Here is a 19301-nt window from a genome sequence, read left to right on the forward strand (position 1 = left end):
AAGTGTGGACAATAGATGTCCCCTGGGATGAAAGTCAGGAAGGGCAGGGTGGAGACAGGTATGCCAGCAAGGACAGAAAGTCCCCTGATAGCGTTATGCCTCTATGAGGTCCTGAGCACAGTGTTCTATGTCAGTCCAGACAAAACTGACCTTTGTTTAAAGAGTTTTTAAAACCAAACATTTTTGGTACATCAAGGCCCTCTACTCCTTAGATAACTGAGATCCAGTAACTGTAACAGTAACTATGTTACTGTGTAATTTTATCCATGTTCCCAACCTCCATGCAGTGGACAGAAGTTGAGGAAAATGAGAGACTTGAACTGGGACGATAATACAGAAATCTTCCTTAACAGAATCTACTAGAAGAGGATAAGGTGCTCTCTCAGGTTGAAAATCAGGTAGGAATTTTTGTTAACTTTGTCCTGTTTCTTTGCAAAGCACAGGCAGAATCTGAAGCCCTTTTTGGAGATCCAGAGAATAAACGCCATTTCTTTCACCTGGAGTTTCAAGCAGCCAACTTTGAGCCTCTGCTGGATCCAAACAGTGACTTCCTCTAACTCTTCCACAGAGTTATGGAGTTTTTTTCCCCTCTGAACACAAAACAGGGATTTCCCTGACACGGGTTTCTGTGTTCACACATAATTACTGGTGAGCCTATTACTGGTGGCTCATAGGATTAACTTTGGAGGAACTGACTTCCTCTCATGCTCTCATCTTGCTTCCACAGTTTCTCATTTGTAGGAGCTGAGTCTCCTCCACATTCAGAGAGCCTAGCTTGGAGCCAGGCATATAGACGTAACTAGTTAGTATCGGCTCGAATGTTTTAAGGTGTTTATTAGCTTTCTTAAAGACAGTATGTACACGTCTATTAGAATGGCTAAAGCAAAATTAGAAACAATACCAAATGCTAGCAAGGGTGCAGAAAAACCGGATCACTCATACACTGCTGATAAGAATGTGATGGGACAGCCACTCTGGAAAGCAGTTTGACAGTTTTTTACAAACCTAACATGCACTTAACAAATGACCCAGCAGTTTCATTCCTTGGATATTTATCCTACAGTAATAAAATCCTATGCTCACACAGAAACCTATTCATGAATGTTTATAGCAGTTTTATTCATAATAGCCAAAAAGCAAAAATAACCTAGATGTTCTTCAACAGTAGGTGAATGGCTAAATTTTGGTACTTCTATTTATTTACTTATTTATTGGCCATGCTGTGTGGCATGTGTGATCTTAGTTCCTCTGCCCAGGATTGAACCTGTGTGCCCTGCAGTGGAAGCCCAGAGTCCTAAGCACTGGACCACCAGGAAATTCCCCAATTTCCTCAATTGGGAAATTCCCCAAACTTTGGTACTTCTATACCATAGTATACTATACAGCAATTAAAAGGAATGAGCTATTGATTTTTTTTAAAAGCCCATTCAAGAAGATACATCGTATGATTCCATTTATAGAACATTCATAAAATAGCAAAACTTTAGAAATGGAGAACAGATTAGTGGTTGTCTGGGATTAGGATTATAAGGAGAAGGAGCAGGATGATGGATGCAGTTATGAAAGGCAACTAGAGAGATCCTGTGGTTATGTAATTGTTCTGTATTTTGATTGGGATGGTGGATATACAAACCTAATTGTGATTAAATTGTGTAAACACATACATGAGTACAAGTTAAACTAAAATATAAACAGACTAGGTGGATTATACTAATGCCAGTATTCTAGTTGTATTAGTGGTTTTTTGTGTATTTTTTAACTTATTTATTTTTGGCTATGCTGGGTCTTTGTTGCTGCTCAGGCTTTCCTCTAGTTGCAGTGAGCCGGGGCTACTCTTCATTACATTGCACAGGCTTCTTATTTCAGTGGCTTCTTTTGTTGTGGAGCACAGGCTCAAGCCCACTGAGCTTCAGTAGTTGCGGCACATGGGCTCAGTAGTTGTGGCTCCCAGGCTCTAGGGCACAGGCTCAACAGCTGTGGCCAGCAGGTGGAGTTGCTCCGTGGCATGTGCGATCTTCCTGGGTCAGGGATGGAACTCGAGTCTCCTGCATTGGTGGGCAAATTCTTTACCCCTGAGCCACCAGGGAAGCCCTGTTTTAGTGTTTTGAGAACTGTTAGCATAAGGAGGCATTGGGAGGGGAGGCTTCCCAGGTGGCCCAGTGGTAAAGAATCCATCTGCCAGTGCCAGAGATGCAAAAGACATGGGTTTGATCCCTGGGTTGGGAAGATATCCTGGAGTAGGAAATGGCAACCTGCTGCAGTATTTCTTGCCTGAAAATTCCATGGACAGAGGAGCCTGGCAGGCTACAGTCCGTGGGGTCACAAAGAGTCAGACACAACTGAGCAAGCATGCAGCATTTGGGGAAATTGGGTGAACAGTATATAGATCTCTCTATATTCTTTCTTACAACGGCATGTGAATCCACACTTAATAAAATTTCAGAAACCATTCATATTAAAACAAAACAAAACAAAACTCAGCAAACTGGAAATAGAGGGAAACGTCCTCAGAATGATAAAGAGCATCCTTGTCCTCCCCCGCAGTTTGTATTTAGGGTTTATTGGTTTTTTTTTCATTCTCATAGGTATGTAGTGGTATCACATTGTTGTAATTTGCAGTTCCCTAATGACAAATGATACAGTGCGTCTTTTCATGTGCTTAATAACCATTTGCAGATCTTCTTTGGTGAAGTATGTATTCAGATCTTTTGTGCATTTTTAAATTGGGTAGTTTATTATCTTATTGTTGAGTTCTGAGACTTTGTATATTATATACAAGTACTGTGTCAGATATATGTTCTGCAAATGTTTTCTCCAAGTCTTTGACTTGTCTTTTCATATTTTAATGATGTCTTTTAAAAAGAAATTTAATTTTAATAAGATCAAACTTGTTAATGTTTCTTTCCTGCATCATGCTGTTGATTTTATATTGAAAAACTCATTATCAGACCCAAGGTCATACAGATTTTCTCCTATTTTTTCTTCAAGAAGTTTTGTAGTTTTGCATTTTACACTTAGGTCTATGGTCCATTTTGGGTTACTTTTTATATAAGGTGTAAGGTCTGTGTCTAGGTTCATTTTTTTGCATATGAACATCCATCACTCTCACAAAAACAAAAATCAAAAAACCCCACAGTGATGGTCATATGTCAAAGGAATATTGGAGCCAATGGAATAGAGTTCCATTGTTCCATCTTAATGGCCAAAGCTGGAACAATCTGAGCAACAAAATTAATAAAGTATTGCAGTATTGTATCAGCCATAGCATAAAATAAATTTTCATGATTCCATCTGGTATCAATAAATGATGGAATAAATAAATAAACTGGGGAGACCAGATATATCTCCCATGCAAGTAACTGATGTAGGTTGTCTGCCTTTAAGAGGATGGAATATAGTTTTCCACTCCTTAAATATGGTTTGTACGTGGTAACTTTCTTCCAAAGAGTATAGTATGGAAATAGAGAAAAAAAAGAGTAGCTTTACAGTAGAGAGTGAAAGTGTTATTCATGTCTGACTCTTTGTGACCCCATGGACTGTAACCCCACAGGTTCCTCTGTCCATGGGATTCTCCAGGTAAGAATTCTGGAGTGTATTGCCATTTCCTTCTCCAGGGGATCTTCCCAACCCAGGGATTGAACCCAGGTCTCCTGCATTGCTGATGGATTCTTTACCATCTGAGCCACTAGGGAGGGAAGTCCCTAGTTTTATAGAAGAAAAACCTGACAAACATTGTCTCAACCAGGTGAGCAAAGGTAACATCAGCAGTGATAAATCATACTGTTAGTATGTTCCAGTCCATACTAGATGTGATGAGGGCAGCACTTTACCACTGTGGTCTTCCTCCCCAAAACACATTACACCAGTCTCACTGTGAGGAAAACATGGGACAAACCACAACTAACAGATACCCTGCAAAATATTAGACCAGGAAGTCCTAAATATTAGACCAGGACCCCTTAAAACTCTTATGGGTCATCAGAAAACAAGAACGATAACAACAGCAAAAAAAGAAAAGTCCAAGAAACAGTCACAGCCAAGAGGAATCTAAGGAGATATGCTGTGAATACAGAGTGAAAGTGTTAGCCACTCAGTTGTGTCCAACTCTTTACAACCCCATGAACTGTAACCCACCAGGCTCCTCTGTCCATGGAATTATCCAGGCAAGGATACTTGAGTGGGATGCCATTCCATTCCCTTCTGCAGGGGATCTTCCTGACCCAGGGATAGAATCTGGGTCTCCTGCATTGCAGGCAGATTCTTTTACCTTCTGAGCCACAGGGTATCCCAGATGGGATCTTGATACACAAAAGGGACATTAGGGTAAAATGAGGAAATACCAAGTATGAGCTTTAGTTAATAAGAAAGTGTCAAGATTGGCCCTTAATTGTGAAATGCTAATGATAGGGGAAATAGGACATGGACTGTATGAGAACTCTGTACTATTTTCATAATAATTCTGTACATTTAAAACTGTTCTAAAAATAAAATAACAGGAACTGGTGTGGTTCTTGTGCCACCCTGGAGAAGGTCCCAGTGCACCTGTGCCCAGGCTGGGTGCAACATCACCTCTTGGTCTCTGCTTCAGTTTTTTCTCTTTCCCCTTTCCCTCTGCAGTGCTTGTGCAGAGGATTCAGTTCTGAGACTGCCTAAAGCCACTGGGAAAATGGTGGAAAATTCACCGTCATCTTTGCCAGATAAAGCAATTTATGGCTTTATTGTTAAGTTCCCAATTTGGCTTCACACTCTTATCTCCTGCGGGCTTTTATTTCTGAATCTTGGCTAAACTTCTCAGGCTTAAGCTTTTGGCCTCAAAAACATTGGACAGTTACATTATCTGTCCACTTCCTATTTCTATAGTAAGGAGCTACAGTAACTAGCTATGTGCTCTTATCTGGAGCTCATACAATTACAGATAACTATTCCCTGGTGGCTTAGATGGTAAAGCGTCTTCCTGCAATGCGGGAGACCTGGGTTCAATCCCTGGGTCGGGAAGATCCCTGGAGAAGGAAATAGCAACCCACTCCAGTACTCTGGCCTGGAAAATTCCATGGACTGAGGAGCCTGGTAGGCTACAGTCCATGGGGTTGGCAAAGAGTTGGACATGACTGAGCAACTTCGCTTTCACTTTCACATGCTAAAAATCACAGCAGAACAAATACCAAGAGAAGTCACCCCAGTATTAAGAGATATCCCTCTTGGTGAAGTAAAACACGTGTTCTTTCTTGCAGCCAAAAAACTTTATACTCCAAACTTAGTTATATGTAGGCATATATTATATTATATGTAGGTATATATATATACCACAATTATTTTCACTCTGTCTTCTTTTAATACCCAGTATTGACATGTAAAAAAAGTGAGTTGAACTTCTCTTAGATTAAGTTCTATCAATATTGTAAATGTTCTTTTATATTAATTATTTTGAACATAAATAAATAAAGATAAAAGGAATTAACTATTGATATACCCAACAATTTGGATAGATCTCAAATTATGTTGAGTGGAAAAAGTCAAACTCAAAATATTACATTTACGTAGCATTTTGTATGACATATAGCAATTTATATTAAAAATTTTTAATAACAAAATTATAGAGATGGAGCATAAATTGATGTTTGCTAGGTACTCTTGCCTGGAAAATCCGGATGAGGAGGAATGGACGGAGGAGCCTGGTGGGCTGCAGTCCATGGGGTCACTAAGCGTCGGGCACGACTGAACGACGTCACTTTCACTTTTCACTTTCATGCATTGGAGAAGGAAATGGCAACCCACTCCAGTGTTCTTGCCTGGAGAATCCCAGGGATGGGGGAGCCTGGTAGGTCTATGGGGTCGCACAGAGTTGGACACGACTGAAGCAACTTAGCAGCAGCAGCAGCAGGTTCTAGAGATGGAGAGCAAGGAAGAGCATGAGTGCCAACAGGGAGCTGGAATCCTTGTGATAATGAAACAATTCTGTATCTTGACTGTGGTCGTAGTTACATGAACATACATGTGATAAAATTTCACAGAATTAATACTACATCCATGTGTGTGCACGCACATATGCACACGTGCATGTTAGCCTAATGAAATTGGAATAAGCTTTGTGGGTTGTTGTAAGGTCATCTTCCTGGTTGTGATATGGTACTAAAGTCATGCAAGATGTTACCACTGGGGTAAATGGGTCAAGAGTAAATGAGTAAAAGGCAAATAGAATCTCTCATTACATTTTCAAAACTATATTTATTTTTATTTATTAATTTTTGGCTGCATCCAGTCTTAGTTGCAGCATGCGGGCTCTTTGCTGTGGAGCACGGGCTCTGGAGCAAGTGGATTCTGTAGTTTGCAGCGTACGGGCTTAGTTGCTCTGCAGCATATGGGATCTTGTTCCCAGATCAGAGATCAAACCTGCATTCCCTGCATTGGAAGGTGGACTCTCAACCATTTGACTACCAGGGAAGTCTCTCTCATTACATTTTATAAAGGCAATAACTATTGGTTTTACTCATCCTTTTTAAAAAATTGACATATAATTTTTATACTAGAAAACTCACCATTTAAAGCTTACAATTCAATGGTTCTTAGTGTTTGTAACTATCACCATTAATTCCAGAACACTTTCATTTCTCCAAAAGAAACCCCATATCCATTAGTAGTTGCTCCCCATTCTCCACCCCATCCTCTAGAAACTATTAATCTACATTCTGCATCTGTAGATTTGCTTATTCTTGATATTTCATATATGTGGAATCATACAATATGTATTCTTTTGTGTCTATCTCCTTTTGTCTAGCATGTTTTCCAGAATCATCCATCTTGGAGCATGTATCAGTACTTTATTCCTTTCTGTGGTTGAATAATATTCCATTATATAGATACGCCACAGTTTGTTTATTTATTCATTCATTGATCAGCATATAGATTGTTTCTACTTTTTGACTATTATGAATAATGCTGCTATGAATATTTATGTATAATCTTTTTTTAAAACATACATTTTTCATTTTCTTGAAGACATACCTACAAGTGGAATTTTAAGATGCTTTGCCATTTTACTTTCCCACCATCAGTGTATGAAAGTTTCAGTTTTCCCACATCCTCACTAACACATTATTGTCTGTCTCTTTGATGATAGCCATTCAAGTGGGTGTAAACTGATATCTTATTGTGGTTTTGATTTTCTATTTCTTATTGACTCAGTTTCAGTAGCCTTTGTCTTCCTAGGAATCTGTCTATTCCATCTATGTTATCTAATTTGTTGGCATATAATTATTCATAATTTCCCCTTATAGTCCTTTTTATTTTTGCAAGGTTAATAATGTTTACTCTTTCATTGTTGATTTTAGTCATTTTGAGTCTTCTTTTATCAGTCTAGCTAAATGTTTGTCAGTTTTATTGATCTTGACAATGAACCAACTTTTGGTTTTGTTGATTTTCTCTATTGTTTTTCTAGTCTGTTTATTTCCTTTATAATCTTTTTTTCTCCCTTCCTTCACTTGCTTTGAATCTAGTTTGTTCTTCTTTTTCTAGTTACTTTGGGTGAAAAGTTAGGTTATTGATTTAAGATTTTTCTTTTTAAAGAGAGGCACTTATAATTTCTTTGTATATTCTTTTGTAGTTTCCTGTGAATCCATAATTATTTCAAGTTTTTATTTTAAATAAAAACATAAGGAAAAAAGTATGCTCTGCCAGACGAGTTGTGTGTGAGAATGACTCAGTCATTCTCATAGCCTCAGGGAGATTCGTGGAGAAAGCTACATATAGAGTGATTTAAAAGATGAGATGGCTGCAGAGATGAAAAACACTGAAGGATGTCCAGGGAAACCACGCAGGCACAGTTGAGGATCTATATGAACTGGAGAGTGATGCTTTTATCATGGGAGTTTCATATTCAGAGAAACCAGTTCCTAAGGAGGCTGGCACTTATTTCTTGTCAATCTTTAGGGACAACAGCTAAAGCCATTTGGGGCAGGGATGGAACCACACTCTGATTAAAGCTAACGTTCCCACCTGAGGTCTTTTTCTCTGATGCTCAGAATGCTCAGAGATATCCGCATCTCCTACCAAGTCACTCAAAATGTTCAGCATGGGTAGACTGACTGCCTTTAAAGGATAACAATAACGGTATTTAAACAGGAAGGAAAAACTAGAAAATTTGTTGGGGTTGCTGATATTTTTTAAAATTTCTTTTAACTTTAATTTTTAAAAAATTCCAGATTCACCAAAAAAAAGTTGCAAAAACAGTTAACAAAACTCCAGATACCCTTCACCCAACTTTCCCAACTGTCCCAAAGGTTAACAACTTACATTGGATTGCTAACTCCTTTTAATGTTTACTAAAAAAAATTTTTGGACTAGGTAATATATTCTTTTAGTTTATAAAGTAAAACAATATAAAGAGGTACATAGGTGGAAAATCTCATTTTTGCCCCTGCCATTCTACTGCATCAGTCTCACCCCTCACAAACACTCATAATCATCTGTATTTTTTTCTTTTTTTTTTGGTTGTGCTACACAGCTTGTGGGATCTTAGTTCCCTGACCAGGGATTGAACCCAGGTCCTGGACAGTGAAAGTGTGAAGTGCTAGCCACTGGACCGCCAGAGAATTCCCATCTGTATGTTTCTTTGAGCAAAAGTAATCAAAATATTTTCATATCTCCTCTTCTTCTCTTTCCCGTCCAAAAACAGTATTCTATGCATACTGTTCTGGACCTCACATTTATCATTTAACAATATAGCTTAGAAAGATTTTCAAATTAGAACATAGTAATGCTATTTTTTTAATTGAAAAGGACTTCAGTATTTATCTCATCTTTGCCCCCACTGTCTTCCAGCATCACTTTAGACATACTTCTTGCTTCCTCGCTCACTTTCCTGTCTAACCTCTATTTAAATCCCCAGTTCCCCAAGCATAGTTCATTCTCTGTGATGACAAGCTCAGGGCTTTTACAGACCCCAGCCAGTGTAACTGGAGCAAAGCCACCAAACCCGTGGGCCATCAGGACCACAGGGACACATTCAGAAGGGACAGCAACAGGATGATGATTGCCTTAGCATGAGCGATGCCCCAAAGAGAGCACTCTGGGCCAAGAAGAAGAAATGATCTGGAACAAGGCCTTGTTGCTAAGCAACCCCAGAGAGGATGAAATTAACGCAGTCTGTTTTTCATGTAACTGCATCTCAAATGAAAGCTGAGGACAGAGTTGATCCCATGCAAAATTAATAATTACCGCATGATTCTTTCTTTTAAATGGCTGCTGCCAAAAGACTGAGGACTGAAGAAACCAATATATCCTTCTTTTAAAAGAGGTGAGGAGGAGGGGGAAAAAAACAGAACAAGTATATTTAGAGGCTGTGTTTTTCCATTTGCATTTTAGGTAGGAAATTGGGCATCTTAAACTGCTGTTGAATCTGCCTGGTAGGAAACCTGCTTTAATAGTAGATCCCAAGTAGATGAGATAATATACATCAGAGAACCATGGAAAGGTAGTTTTTTTTAGAGGTGAGAGAAAGCTTCAGATCACATGAGACCCTGTTAATCTCCTCAGAAAATTTTAAATGTACTTTTCTCTCTTGGTATGTTCAGAGAGGGCACATTATCATAAAACGAAAATATCCCTATTGCCTCCACCCACTCTCCCTAACTCCACTCTAAAGGCTGAAAGAGGGGCACAGCTTGATATGCTCAATAACCCTTGCTTTTTGAGAACTTATCAATATTAAAAAGGCATAAATGACACAGAAAAGATGATTCCACCCCCACTCTGCTTCCAGTGCATTACTTTGGGTTAATCAACTATGTGGTTAGAGCTGAGCAATATCCTTCTCCTCAAAAGAACCTTTTGGATTATTATTATATGGTTGTACAGTAAAATATATCTCAAAACAAAACATTTTTAGCCAAAGAAACTAATGTTATTAGAGAAGGAAAACTTTCTTCCTGAATGGAAGGTCTGACTCTAACTTCCTGCCGCAAAGATAGGTGTCTTCCTCACTAAGTGTTTATGCAGTATATTTACTAGCCTTGAGGCAGGACCCTCTGTTGCTTTCCCTCTTCCACCCACCCCCTCAGCTCATACTGGGTCACTCTGAGCAAACACCCTCCCAACCAGCTTGCCTCTGTAAAGCAATGAATGTTTGCTGATAGAGCTGAGCAGAATGTACTAGAACGTGGAGAAAACAAGATAACAAAAAGGGTGTACTTGATCTTTGGAACCTCTATCGTTTGCAGTCTCAGCAGGAAATAGATGCTACATTCAAACTGGGTGCTTTGAGGAATGTTTAATAAAGGCATTATTTACAAGGGTTGGTGGGGGAACCATAAAGGATTGGTGTTACCTGGGGATGGTAACATTGGGTTGGGAGTCATTACAGGTCTAAGGCCTGAAGAAGAGAGAGAATTGGGAAGCAAAGCAATGGTATGGAGGGGCCTCCTTATAAGAATGTAGCCCTCATGGCGGTATGTATTCCTTGGTATCACTTGCCTCCTTGTCTCTGATCTCTGGCTAGGGTTCCCCATTTGGCTGAACCCGACTGGAAGTCAGGGAATAAGGAAGTGTTTGAATGTAGTCAGTACTGGTCAGCCTCCCAGGTATGGAGCATGGGAAGAGAGACTGTGACATGAAAGACAACCAAGGCTAAGCCTTCATTAATCTCTCTGGTTCCCAGTCTTTTCAATCATTCATTCAGCCAGCATTACTGATCACCAGCTTTGTGCAGGTACAGAGCTAGGAGATACAGCAGCAAACAAGGCAGCCCTTCTGGAGCTTATGATCCCTGTGGCTGTGTCAGGCCTGGGCAAGCTTCAAACTACATCATCTCCATTATTAAAGGTCTGAGGTCACACAAGCCCTCCAATTCCTACCATGGTGACTGCATGACTTCTCTTTCTCCTCTTCCCTCTTGGTCAGGAATAGAAATTCTCTTGTTACTACAAGTAGTGGTGGTAACAAGAGTATGTATGTGTAGGTGTGTGTGCTAAGGTGTGGGTATTGAAAGGTACATATACAGAGGAGCCCAGAAAAAGGAAAAGAGTTGGACATCAGGAAAGGGAGGAATAGTGGTAAAGCTGAGTCAAAGGAGCTTCACTCCAGGACCTGGTCTTTAAGGACCGAGGTTCTACCTCCAACTGTGTACTCTGCTTCCTCCACATACACCAGCTTCTATAGATTTTGCGGTCTTTCCATGCCAGTTCACTCCAGGCCACTGCCTTGCTATCTGCGTGGTCCTTGGGCTAGGCCATGGTCCTGGGCAATTAGTGACCATTATTGGACATAGAACAGTTGGTGCTATTTTTCTGAGCAGGGGGCTCTGGCTGGGGGAGGCTCCCCCTCTATAGGAGATATTGAGTGTGGTAGAACCCACAGCAGATAAGCCTCATATGAAAAGTTCCTGGAGATCCAAGGTCAGGGACCTGGGTCTTACATTGGTTTTCCAGTAGCCCATGGCATCGTTTCTTTTAAGTCAGCTTCTTAGTCAATATTTACTGAATCAGACTGAGCAAAAAATAACCCTTGACTTAACAATTGGATACCTCAATCACATCTGTTCGTGGAGATCTTTTAACACACAAAGACATTTGATATTTGTTGAGAAGGACTTTGTTGATCCACAGGCAGAGAAGGTGACCTGTGTTGGGCTGATGAAAAGACATGCTGGCAAAGCATGTATCCTGTTGGGGACAATGGCTCCCTTTTTCCTGAAATGCCTGCCAGCTGTGTGTGGCCAAGCCAGGGCTAGGCTCAGTTTCTTGCACTAAGTTTCTCACAGCAGCAGGAGAGAAAGTGAGGCACTGCTTTCCTGCTATGGTAATCCTCTTATTTCGTTTCAGTGATACAAGTTATTGACCCTGTGCAGAGAGACAGACACCATCAGTTCTTCCCAGAGCAAAGATGGCCTTTCTGATGGTGAGCATGGGCCTTGTCAACTTAAAAAATAGTCACAACCTAAAAGTTGAGAGGGCTTCCCAGGTGGCTTGGTGGTAAAGAATCTGCCTGCCAGTGCAGGAGACAGAGGAGACGGGGGTTCAATCCCTGAGTGAGGAAGATCCCCTGGAATTGGAAATAGCAACCCACTCCAGTATTCTTGCCTGGAAAATTCCATTGACAGAGGTGCCTGGCAGGCTGCAGTCCATGGCGTTACAAAGAGTTGGACACAAATGAGCGACTGAGCACAAAAGTTGAGAGTTATGTTTTATTCAGTGGAAATTTTTAGGACTCAAGCCCGGGAGGCAGCATCTCAAATAGCCCTGAGAGAATTGCTCCATGGAGGCAAGGGGAGGAACCAGGTTCTATAGAAATTTTGCAACAAAGGGCAGGTAGTCTGAACATCAAATTATTATTGCTAATTAAAGAAAACCAGATATCCTGGGATTCCCTGGTGATCCAATGGTTAGGACTCCATGCTCCCAATGCAGGGGCCCTGAATTCGATCCCTGGTCAGGGAACTAGATCCCACATGCTGCAACTAAGACCTGGCATAGCCAAATAAATGAATTTTAAGAAAAGAAAGAAAACTAGATATCCCAAGTTAAGGAATTTAGTACTTTTCTATGTATGGGGAGCTGCAAGAGTTTGGGCTAACTTAAATCATTCCTTTCATATGCATCTCAACCATGGGGCTAGTATCCTGTGTTTTTCACACCCTGAGCTTCCTTGGGGCTCACTGTAGGGAGTGACTGCAGCAGTCAGATGGCTGCTAGATAGCAAGTATTCTTCTCCTTCCTGAGTGCCCTTAGGACTCACCACCTCACGTTGGAGGGCTGCAGTTCCTGATGACTGTGACATCCTTGTTTACTGACATGGTAGGGAATATTCAATTTCTCAGCCTCAACGTTGTGTATCGTGGGGTATTTTCCTCCTGGGTGGATATGAGGAATAGATTTCTTTTGGCTGAAAAATGGGGTATGAACCATACTAGAAACTGCTAGCAGAAATGTCTTTGGGCTCCCCTTACATTTCTGGCTGAGAACCTCTGAGGCAGAAAACAACTGTTTCCCTCGCAGAAACAGCTGGCCCTTTCTACAGGACACAGCTTTCCAGACCAAATACTGAAGTCCTCAGGAGACTAGCTCATCCGGAAACTAAGCTGGACAACAACTTGAAGGTTATCCATGAACAACAGAATTTGACCCTTAGGGCAGAGGAAGGTTTTAATTAACTTCATCTGAGAAATTTCCAAGGCCTTTCCAGCTGTTTTGGAATGTTGTGTTCCAGGCTTTAGAGATTAAAACTTCTCTTTTTCTGGCATCCGAAAGTGACTTTTGGAAGCAAAAGAGGAACAGCTTTTGGACCCCAATATCACAGCACATCAGCCAGGCCTGGATCTTGCCACTAAATGAGGAAAAACTGTCTCTGGGGTCTCCTTGGGGCCAGAATGTCATGAGGACTTGGCAGCCTTGGAGCAGACTCTGCTAGGGTCTGGGTCTTCTCCCAATATCTGCAACTCTAAGGGGAAGCTGGCAAAAAATGAATAGCCAGCCAGGCAGTGTTGAAATCCAAGAGAGGGAGAAATGTTGGCCCTATAGTACCCTAAGGCCTGGTTTTCCTGACATCTTGAAGCAGAGGGTACCTGCTGGGACTAGTGAATCCAAAAAAAATCAAGGAATGGAATTTTTTTTCTCCACCTGAAGGATGCGCCACATCTTTTCATGAGTGGATATCTGGTTCCCTCATTCATAGGAGGTTGATTGAGCCCCCTTTGTCCATCAGGACCATCAGTACTGGTGGTTGAAGGAAAGAGCAGCAAACAGTCACACATTTTAAGGGCAAGGACCATGTTTCATCCTCCTTGGTCTTGCTTGTAACAGACGTTCACGTACTATTTCGCTGAAATGGTCCCCCCAAAGTCACAGCTCTTTCCACTATCCGGTGTCTATTTTCTTCCCCTTTCGCTCCTGTAACTTATCTCCTGTCTCACCAAGTCAAGAAAACACATTCATAGTCTTCCCTATGCAAGTTGCTGACTTGCGCCATAGTTTACCTGCAAATCAAACCAAAAGAGAATAAGAGGGAAGAGAAATAAAATTTGTTTCCCTTGAGCCCTGCCTTGTTTTCTTCTGGCACAGCTTGGTTCTAAGAGGTTGCTGGTCACACTGGCAAGAAGCTTTTTTCACCCTAATGCTTTCTCCCCAACTGTCCACTCTCACTGAAAAAAGTTTTTTTTTTTTTTTTAAGGAATGTGTTCTGATTATGAAAGTAATAAATACCATTTAGAAAAGAGAATAAACTGTCCCCCACCCAATACATCTGTTGTGTTCCCAGCCTTTTATTCCAGTGAGACCTCACAAAAGCAGGCTTGCCCCTCTAATCAATGGTTTTAATTGACATATTCAGTTAATTAACAAGTCTTTAATATACACCTACAATGAACGCAGCAGAGTTTGGCACTCTTAAAAACACAAAATAGGTTTAAGATAGCCTCAGCCTCAGCCTCCCAGGAGACAAGACCTCTGAGGCTGCAAAGCCCTTTGCTGTGTTCTGGTCTACTGCTGACTTCCATGCAGCCAACACTGATGGCCACCTGTCATGCTGAAACCTTCTCTTCCCTGGGCTGCTGCATCTCCACATCCTGTTTTCTGCCTTCTGTTTCCAAACTGCGTACTCCCAAAAGCCAGTACTCAAGAGACAAGTATGGGTTGGAAAAGGAAAGATTATTTATCTGGGAGGCTGGCAACCTAAGGAGAAGGTGGACTCATGTCCCAGAACCAATTCCAAACATTCTGCTTGGCCATGCGAGTTTTTAAAGGGCAAAAAAAGAAGCTGATGCTGCTGCCGCCAAGTCACTTCAGTCGTGTCCGACTCTGTGCGACCCCATAGACGTCAGCCCACCAGGCTCCCCCACCCCTGGGATTCTCCAGGCAAGAACACTGGAGTGGGTTGCCATTTCCTTCTCCAATGCATGAAAGTGAAAAGTGAAAGTGAAGTCGCTCAGTTGTGTCCGACTCTTAGCTAGTCTCAGTTAATCATTTGAGGAGGGGGTCATTGTCTTCATCATCTTTCACTATGTGCAGACTTGTTGATTCTTTGTGACCTTTCTTTAGACTCTACCTTGTTCACAGAGTTTGCTCATGGGATTAGTGCAGGGGGAGCTGGGGGAAAGATGTAGTTATCTGTTAATTACTTATTCTTCATCTCTACATCTTTAAGAAAAGAATCTACATGTTTTAGGCAAGACATTGTGTGATCAGGGATTACAAAACTATCTGATTAGTGAGGCATGGAGTACATGCTATAGGGGTTAGGTTAAATATTGCCTAGTAATCTCACATCTGTACTGAGTTTTTACAGTTTGAGGGAAACAGAAATAGGCAAATAGAATAGGGGCAAAGGAGCTGCTTACACATTCTCTCTCACTTCTTCCTGGCTTCCTGATCCTCCTTCGGGCCCATTCACTAAATTCGGTCCTCAGCCTTCTTCACTTCTCAGTTTCTTTTCATTCCCTGGACCATTTCAACCATTCCCATGACTTCAGATACCATCTGTATGCCGATAATTCCCTGAAATATGTGTCTTCATTCCGATATATTAATATGCCTGGGGCAGCGCCTGTGATCAAACACATTAACATATTTGTGGTGAAATATGGGAAAAAATGAAAACTATAACTACCCCTGCCTATAAATTCCAGTCAGGTTTTGCTGCCAAACTAACCAAGTTATTTGTAACACCACTATGACAATTTTTTTTTTCTTTTTCCAAAGCTTTATGGATTTCAGAATTGCAAAGAAGATTATGGGCCTGTATGAAAAGGAGTGGCCTTTGTTAGTCCAGAGGGGGAAAAAGGATAAAGAAAACTATTCTGCATTTTCCTTTCCATAGAACAATGAGTATCCATAAGACTTGAGGTCTTTCCTGCTAGAATGAAAGTGACCAGAAACTTGTAAACAGTTTTTCTTGTTAAAGTAATAAGATAATAAAGTTCTATCATATCTGGCCCTCTACTGTAATAGTGGCATTATCAGATGCAAGTCCCTCACTCCACCTAGAGTTTCTCACTTAGCTGAAATGCTTGGGGTTTCTGTAATACACAGTCTATACTTCCTGCACATATACACAATCATACCTGTGATTGACTTTAATTCTTGGGCATTTAACTAGATACATAATAATTAACGAAGTAAATTCTCCGGCTCCTTTCAATTCAATGACAGCTGTTTTCACACCCTAGTTTAAAACTTTTCTGTGGGTTGGCTCTAAAGCCAGATCAGAAACAGACCCAGAGAATATTCAAGAGGCTAGGGGTGGGGGTGGGGGCACAGGGCAGCATGGAAAGGCAGGATAAAATGTTATTTTAGTATTTTCCCTGAGACAGAGGAAAAATTCATGCAAATATCTCCGCTCTCACCACACCTCCCTCTTTGTTTTATAAAGCCTTTCTTTGTCCAAATCTCAATTTTTGGATTAGACCCCTGTTGACTATGTCTGCTTAAGTCCTAGATAAAGGCTTATTTGTTTGACCTGTCATATCCGTAATTGGCCTAACTGTTCGTTTTGATTTTCCCATTGTGTAGATGGTGCTACGAAGCTTGGCAGGAAGCACACTATGGAAATGTGGAGCTGAACAGCTTAATGTGTGTAATTTGGGAAGTTCAGCGGATGCCAGGGCTTAGCAGGCTCCCAGCTTGTTCAAGGCTGTTCCTGTGGATTTTCATTCTTGTGGGCATCAAGCTCCTCAAGTCTGAGGGCTTAGGTCCCACCCAGACTCAGTGCCCATAGCCATGTCCCTGCTGTCCTCCTCTTAAAACCAGGATGGTAGCTGACAGTTGGAGGCTCCTCTGTCACCTCTGCCTAAGGAAGTGGAAGGGTAATGAGGTAATTGGGTTCCAGAGATGATTCAGGTAAAGGCTGACATATAAGGCTTTCTCTAGACATGAGTGTGGACTCCTCGTTGGTTTCTAGAGGGCCTGAGGTATTGCAACATCCATCATTCCTACAGTGGCTAACACATGGAGCCACCCAGATCCCCACTCCAAGACTGAAGCACTCATTTCCCCATCTCCTGGGAGGGATGACAGCAGCAATTATCAGCTGAGATTTTTCTGAGGCTGAAAACAGTCACCTTGTCCATGGTAGTGCTCCCTTCCCAGAGGCAGCCCACATCTAATGTCTGATCTGTGCAGGAGTAAAAAGATCCAGCTCCCTTACCTCAGTTGAGACAACTCTGAGCCATCCCAGCCCCAAAGCTGTCTAAAAGATCAGCTAAGGTTTGTTTTTAATTTTTCCAAATGATTTATTTTTTTTAGTAAATTAATCTCTCCCTTTATTTTTGGAAACTTTTTTTTAACTTTTAGTTTTATATGGGAGTATAGCTGATTAATAATCTTGTAATAGTTTCAGGTGTACAGTAAGGGGGCTCAGCCATATATATACATGTACCCATTCTCTCCCAAACTCCCCTCCTATCCAGGCTGCCACATAACATTGAGCAGAGTTCCCTGTGCTATACAGTAGGCCTTGTTGATTGTCCATTTTAAATATAGCAGTGTGGACATGTTGAACCCAAACTATCCCTTCCCCTGAAGGATCAGCTAAGGTTTTTATTGGTGATTTCAATTGTAGCTCAACTTCTCCCTTTGTGCATTCCTGCTTACTTCACTTCTCCCAGTTGTTGATGCTGAGAGTACTCCCCAGTAAACCTCCTACATGCAGGGCCAGGGAAACCCTACCTGTAACACCTGCTTTGTCCTGGTTGGTAGCAGTGACTGTTCTTCTTGTGAAGATTCAGCAGTAAACCATAATTAATTTAAACTAGTCAAGGTGGTTCCATTTACTTAGCCAGTGATTGGCGTAGAACTCCATCCCAGCAAACGAGTTGGAAAGGGGAATCTCCTGGTAAAGTCTTCTTGAATCATAAAAGAGACAAGGAGAAGAAGAGACCGTTTTCTGTCTGAATGAGATGCTTGTAGAAAAGAACAGAGTTGGGAAGAAGGTGGAGCCAAGAAAATAACAGAGAAATCAAACTGAAGAAGAGGCCACCCTGCTTAGGATCTTGTTGTCATCTGTGATAAATCCCCGTTGACAGAATAGGAGGGATTTGTCACACAAGAACTTAATGATGGAGTTGGCTCTACAATCTGTGATTTTTGTTCCAGTTGTCTGATTCCATTTTCCCACCCTTTGAGGATTTTGCTTTTTGAAATATTTGTCAGGATTCTTTCTCTTGGACGTTTCTTGATAACCTAAACTCTCTTTTTTCCTGACTTCTGGTGATCAGTAATTTGACTTTGGTTGATTAATTAAATTCTGCCTCTTTTTTTCTATGGCATTATGGGCTTGGGGTTTATAGAGTTAATGTTATAATGTTATGCATTAATGTGTATGTGCAGCTAGGGGTGGAGAGAGGGTGACCTCTAAAGGAAGCTGAGTCTAGAAATCTATGTCCTGGGATGACTTTTGATGAGAAAAGTAGGAAATAGTGATAGAAAGATTTTCAAATTGTAGAGGAGCGAGGGCTTGAACCTAATGGCTTGAACTTTTGGCTCAGAATAGGGTATTCATTTTTAGTAAAGTGTATCCTCTCTGATCTGTAGTTTATTTTGACAAGTCAGTTCATAGCTGCCCTAGAGTTTGGTGCTGGAGAAATTACCCACAGTAGTGGGACTGATGGTGGGGAGCCTCCTCCTTTCTCCCACTTGCCTGTACTCCCCTCTGCCTAAACTCTGAAAAAATGTTAGTTGCTCAGTCGTGTCTAACTCTTTATGACCCCATGAACTACAGCTCTCCAGGTTCCTCTGTCCATGGGATTTCCCAGGCAAGAATACCAGAGTGGGTTGACATTCACTTCTCCAGGGGATCTTCTCCACCCAGGGATTGAACCTGGGTCTCCTGCATTGCAGGCAGGTTCTTCACCAACTGAGCCACCAAGAAAGCCTCTGCTTAAAATCTGCTGCTTCCCCCTTTTTTTTTTTTTGCTAGTTGAGGTTTAATCTATAACCAATGAAGTGCACAAATGCAAAGTATACAGTGTGATGAGTTTTGACAATGGTATGTAATCATTATTCCAATCAACAGATGGAATATTTTTCTCATCTCAGAAGTTTCCCTCAAGCGTCTTTCCAGTTATTTGTCTCCTTATCCCCAAGGCAATAAGTATTCTGACTTCTGTCACTATAGGTTAGTCTTCACGTCTTCTTGTACTTCATGTATATATATTCTTTGGTGTATGACTTCTTTCATTCAACATGAAAGATGTGGTTTTGAGATTCACCCACATTGTTGCATGTATCTTGCTTCCCTTTTAGAGACTATCCATGGGGTCCATTGGGCTTCCCTCGTGGCTCAGATGGTAAAGAATCTGCCTGCAATGTGGGACACCCAGG

The 19301-nt window shown here is 41.2% G+C and overlaps 1 protein-coding gene across 1 annotated transcript in view; it reads left to right on the forward strand.

Annotated features, from left to right (window-relative positions):
* Positions 1-251: 251 nt before the first annotated feature.
* B3GNT2 (UDP-GlcNAc:betaGal beta-1,3-N-acetylglucosaminyltransferase 2) overlaps positions 252-19301 on the forward strand; it is a 60707-nt gene continuing 41657 nt past the window's right edge. The window contains exon 1 of the mRNA XM_061432753.1: positions 252-398. The gene's annotated coding sequence lies outside the window, so the exon portion shown is untranslated. The remainder of the gene's footprint in view (positions 399-19301) is intronic.

The sequence above is a fragment of the Bos javanicus genome, chromosome 11 (genome assembly GCF_032452875.1).
Source record: "Bos javanicus breed banteng chromosome 11, ARS-OSU_banteng_1.0, whole genome shotgun sequence".
In the NCBI taxonomy this organism is placed as follows: domain Eukaryota; kingdom Metazoa; phylum Chordata; class Mammalia; order Artiodactyla; family Bovidae; genus Bos; species Bos javanicus.